Source organism: Pinus tabuliformis, chromosome X, assembly GCF_031772625.1.
Source record: "Pinus tabuliformis cultivar Carrire ecotype Pingquan chromosome X, CPIR1, whole genome shotgun sequence".
In the NCBI taxonomy this organism is placed as follows: Eukaryota; Viridiplantae; Streptophyta; class Pinopsida; order Pinales; family Pinaceae; genus Pinus; species Pinus tabuliformis.
The window spans coordinates 1,144,437,758-1,144,443,921 of NC_142308.1; the positions used below are offsets into that span (position 1 = coordinate 1,144,437,758).

At 38.6% G+C, this 6,164-nt stretch overlaps 1 pseudogene; it reads right to left on the minus strand.

Annotated features, from left to right (window-relative positions):
• Nucleotides 1-2,452: 2,452 nt before the first annotated feature.
• LOC149143921 (ATP synthase subunit O, mitochondrial pseudogene) lies at nucleotides 2,453-2,842 on the minus strand (annotated as a pseudogene).
• Between the last annotated feature and the right edge of the window lie 3,322 nt (nucleotides 2,843-6,164).

Sequence of the window (6,164 nt, forward strand, 5' to 3'; positions counted from 1 at the left end):
GGAAAGTAAAACTGCTTCCTAAAAATAAAGTCCTTTCTGCACTAGATAGCTTACGTAGGTACCTCCATGATGAAGCTTACAAGGGTAGATCTAACATGAATAAGAGAAAATAAGAATCCAATTAGTGATATGGGGATGGTATATTTATGAAAACTAGGCAACAATGCTAATGATTTGTTGTTTGGATCTTCCAAATAATTATATATATATATATATATATATATATATATATATATATATATATATATATATATATATATATATATATATATATATATATATATATATATATATCCTATTTTCAGTATTTTTAGTCTCTACAACTATAAAGAGGATGAAAGCACGGATCAAGATGACAATCAAGTTAGGTTGAGGATCTACCCAAAAAGCCAGGCCATGCAATGTGGTTAAAAGAATTTTGGAGATGAAGGTAGTCTTTATCATCATGGCTAAGTGTTGAAAGAACAATACCCAGTCTAATGCAAAACTACTGCCAATAGTTGATGCCACATGCGCAATTGCAACCAAGTTGCTAAATAATATATTTCTTGTTGAAGATTGAGCTGAGAGGTTCAAAGCTTTAGAACAAGGAGTTTCTAATATAGGATCATATTTTATTGGAAGGGGTTTGCACAAAAATGTATAGTAAATTTAGATTTATCCATGCAAAAAAGCAAACATCAAATAATAGCTAAAAGTGCATAATTTTCTTTGCAAACCCCTCCAATAAATATATATCCCTATATCATAAATACATATGAAAATACAGTCGAGTAGTGAATCAAAGATATTACCAAGTCATGATGAAACATAGCTCATGTGGAGAAACTGCCTACTGCATACCGAATTTAGCCTGTTAACTATCAAATTTCAACTGCTAACTACGGCAAGAGAACTTTAGCCTCTGGTCTCTAAGAATTCAAAGATATGATGCTCTGATGATAGCACAAGAAGTCATTATTCTCAACCCAAGATTGTCAAACTTGGACTCAGGGATTCCCTGGCAAGAAAGACAGATAAGTCACTTGGTGATAAGGAAAACTAAGCACCAGACTTGGTAGTCAAATGAGCCATTCTTCAATTCACCAGGCCAGTGGACTTGGCACAAAAGTATGCAAGTCAGCCGACCTACATGTCAAGCACGCTAACTCGGTGAGTATGATAACCTTGCCTAAAACTAGAGTACTAATGTGCAACATTGTGTATATAACTAGGTATAAACCTGTATGAAGTAGTGGAATTCCATGGCAATCATACTTGGTAGCAACCGGCTCCTAAAGGCCACACAGAAACAACAGATCAATACAATGATTCTTATATAAGAGACAAAAATTTACTCAAACCGTAGTTAGGATCAAGGTCTTGGAATCTGGCCCTGGTGAATAGTACACCACCATGGTTTAAGGTGCTAAAAGCATCAATTGGGAAAATGTACATTGTATTGGGTTAGGTTTGAGAGGCTCCAATTGGTCAAATAGTACATATTCCTACCAGAGTATAGAGATTTGAGTTCTCCATGAAGAGTGGAGTAGTAACCCTTTGGAACTATACAAAATCCAATTTAAAATATCATGCAACTACCATTAAAACAGGTTTGAGGTTAACCTAGGATAACATTGAAGACCCTTCAATTAAACAAAGAAAACCGAATTGAGGCAATTAAATATAGAAAACCAAATTTGGTAACACAACGTCCATACAATTTTCACAAAACCAATTCAAAACAAGTGCATTACAACCCACAAGAAGCTGCAAATCGTGTGCTCAACAATTATATTAATGGAGAAATCTTAGGGAAAAATAAGAGGAATGTACTGTGATGGGCATATGTGTAAGCTTTCTGCCATGAGTAAACATGATCACCAGCACTTAGCTCGCTCTTGTCCACCTTGTTAGATAATAATCCCATTGTAATGATATAACCTGACCCACCAGACTCGGCTGCTGACTGCCTCTCACGGGACAGAATGCAGAAGAAACTCCTCGTATTTGCAGTGAAGCAATCTGGTTTTAGGAAATGGCATCAAGTATACATTTACTTGAACGTTTCTACAACATTAACTTATTTTCCATGTGGACTCAATGATTCACAGTGGTTGTAGCAGTGGATGGGGAGGGCCCCAATATATTCAGCTTCCCTATTTCAATAATGACCTTGCAGGGTGCATTTCAAGTTTGGAAAATTAAACATCTGTAAAACCACCATCTTATTAACTTCCAAAAAATGGAATCAAATTTTGCATTGCATAAACGCCTATCTCTTTCCCAGTTAGGCAAATGGCAACCAAAGTAAGCCGTGTTTTCCTTTCCCCCGCAGAGACGTCGTTTTAGCGTACCTTCAGTGGGCAAAGAAGACAAAAAAACATACAAAGAGCAACAGAAGTATAATATTTCAATAACCGTCACACCAAAAAGAATTGCAAATGTAGAGCATACAATACGATTGGATCATTCAATCCATCCTTACCCAAGAAGTTCTAGTTATGTCTAAAAAGCTGGACTCCTCGAAAATTTCTCGCACGGCCTTTAGTCTGGTATCTCTTGGCACAGACAAATCCTTGATGAAATTTCGAAAACTTGGACTACTGTTAATAGCTTCCATGAGGGTTTTGAGCTTAGATTCAACCCTATCCAACATGTTAGCTTTCACAGCAGACACATAAAGAGCAGAAGCATAATTTCCAGCTACTCCATACATAGGAATAGGAACCATAACATGTGTCTCTTTGACCTGTGACCTCGTGGAATAGTTCCTTTCTACCTGCCTGAGTAAAGGCGAGATCAAAGCGAGTGCAGAGCTAGGTTTTGTGAAAGAGGGGATGTTGGAGTATGCCCTCGTCATTGCCGTGAAGGCATACACTCTTCTTTGCACGATCCTACTCAAAATCATCCTTGCACTCCTAAATTGTAAATCCAAAACCTGTAACCATTTCTGAGACCAATATAGTTTCTAGGGTTACTTTGCTTTTGTCCGAGGATTGGATCTTTTACAATTCACTGTGTAAAATGAGCTTAAACCATTTTGGTGAGTGTCTAAGCGTGCTCTCATGAAAGCACCGAGGTGGCTCAATCCTGGCACGTCCAGAAGTGGAGCTACAATCGTCGGGAAGGAAATCTCGGTCACATTGAAGGAAGGTTTCAAGCAGCGGGGTATTCCCATAGATTCCAATGCATACGCTTCTCTCTTACAGGCATGTACCAACATCAACTCACTTAACCATATTCAAGCCCAACTCTTCACAACTGGACTTAAACATGATATATTTTTACAAACCAAAATTTTGAGCCTTTATACCATGTGGGGTAGCATGGACACTGCTCGACTAATTTTTGATAGAATAAGCAACAGAGATATTGTCGAATGGAATGTGATGATTAAAGGATATGCCAGCAATGGCTTCTGTGAAGAAGCTCTGGAAATTTATTACCAAATGCAACAAGAATGCATATAGCCCAACCATTTAATGTTTCCCTATGCACTTAAATCACGTTCTTAGCTATTGGATTTAAAAGAAGGGAAAGATATTCACGATCTTGTAGTTAAAAATGGGTTTGAATCGGATGTTTTTGTTGCCAATTCTCTTATCAGTATGTATGCAAAGTGTGGGAGTGTGAGGATTGCACGCAAGTTGTTTGACAGAATGTCTAAAAGAGATGCAGTCTTGTGGAATACTATGATTGCTGGTTATGCACAGAATGGACATGCTCATCATGATGTGAATCTTTTTCGTGAAATGATATTTACAAATATGAAGCTTGACAGACTTACAATTGTGAGTGTGATTCCGACATGTGCGCATTTAGCAGCTCTACAACAAGGCAAATCCATTCATTCCTACATTTTAAGAGGTGGATTTGAGTCAGACATTATTATAGGGATTACCCTCATAGATCTGTATGCTAAATGTGGAAGTCTAAGCATTGCACGCCTTCTTTTCTCTTTGACAGAATGCCGAAAATAAATGTTGTCTCATGGAGTGCAATGATCGTTGGGTATGGGATGCATGGGCAAGGTGAGAACGCCCTTTCTTTATTTTCCCAAATGCGACAGCAAGGCCTGGAGCCAGACGACATTACCTTTGTCTGTGTTTTGTCTGCATGCAGTCATGCAGGCCTTGTAAATGAGGGCTAGCAATGCTTTGATTACATGATTCCAATACCCCGATTATCTCAACTGAGAGATGCCATGAGCACTCAACAATGACTACTGTGGTAATTAAAACAAACATTCCTAAGGGTGCAAAATAGAAATCATCATTGCTCAGGTTTGGAACAACAATTGCAACATCATAAATGTAGTAGATATTGAACAAAACTAGTCATGCATGTATGCATGGGCCCATAGGTCTCATGGGTTCAACTTGGCTCTGATACCTACTGTAGTGGCCAACCCCGTATATATATATATATATATATATATATATATGATTACTAAAAATACAACCATAAGAAAAACATTGGGAATTCAAATTTATTCAGCACTATCTAACACATCCCTGAATTTCATTTCACTGAACATATCATAAAATTTACATAAATTATCTAAAGCCATAAAGAAATCATACATAAGAATATTGTAACACATATGTACCATTCACCAGAAGACGAGACTCCACTTGATTTTCCGTTTCTTGTCTTCCCTTGTTGTCGGTCACCTCCGAGTGTGAATGACGACATACTTGATCCGAATGCAATGACCCACGGTTAACCTCCCAGCCTACTCCTTGGGTACTCTTCTTCCCCGCGGACCCCCGAGCTGCAATGGGGTTGTACAATGGAGGAATGTAATAGCTAGTAGAGGAGAACACTCCTTGGCTCAAGAGTCCCCTCTCTAAAGTCCTCTACCTCACCAAACTCACTATAGTTCGTAGTCACTACTCTGACATAGTCTCATCCAACAAACAATAGGGTCCCCAAAAGTCCCTTCTCCCATGGTGTTAAATTGGCAACTAGGGCCAAACTCCATGTGGGTCAGCTTATTTATGGCAGCTGATATTTTTATTGGATCCCTCACGTCGAGAGGTCTAGGATTGATCCAAATATCATCTGATTCCAATAAGTATTTACGAAGATATGAATTTATTTTGTTTATGTAATTATTATCAAGCCGACCAACTCTTATGTAGGCTCTAGAAGCCCAAACGTCATGTCTATTCAATCATCTGCTTTTAGTATAAATAAGAGAGGATTTGGAGTCATTAATACAACATATTCTTCAAGTGATCTCCTCCTCTCCACATCTTGGGTTATTGGTGAAGGAGAGACACTAAGAAGAATACGCTGGCCTTGGATGATGCCCTAGCTGCTGTACGTTGTGGAAATTATGATCTAGCCGCAGTTCTGCTATGCCTTAGCCACAGTTCAGATGTGCCTTAACCGCAGTCAAGGAAAGGCTCCTATCCACTAACTAAAGAAGCTCCATTACACAGTCAAGTAATGCACCTAATACGCTGTCCAGAAGTTGAATATAATACGTTGTCCAAAACTTTAATATGGATGCACCTAATACGCTGCCCAGAAGTTGAATATAATACGTTGTCCAGAAGTTTAATATGGATGCACCTAATACGCTGTCCAAAAGTTTAATATAATACGCTGTCAAGAAGTTGAGTATGGAAGCACCTTATACGATGTCCAGAAGTTGAATATAATACATTGTCCAGAAGTTTAATATGGATGCACCTAATACGCTGTCCAAAAGTTTAATATGGATGCACCTAATACGTTGTCCAGAAGTTGAGTATGGAAGCACCTAATACGTTGTCCAGAAGTTGAATATGGAAGCACCTAATACGCTGTCCAGAAGCTTAATATGGAAGCACCTAATACGTTGTCTAGAAGTTTAATATGGAAGCACTAAATACGTTGTCCAGAAGTTTAATATGGAGGCACTATTACACTGTCCAGAAGTTTTATACGAAGGCCCTAATACGCTGACCTGTAGACTTATACTCAGGCCCTAATACGCAGCCTAATGCAGTCCATCTTCGCTGGCCTAAGGAGGCCCTAACCACAGATAAGAGAGGCCTAATATGCACTCCCAGAATAGACACTATCACAGCTAATCGAAGCCTGTTGACAGCAAGAAGGAAAGTTCGAGTTGCTGTAGGTGACAACACTGTCATAGAGACAGGACTGTTTGTATATTCTTTTGTGACTGCATG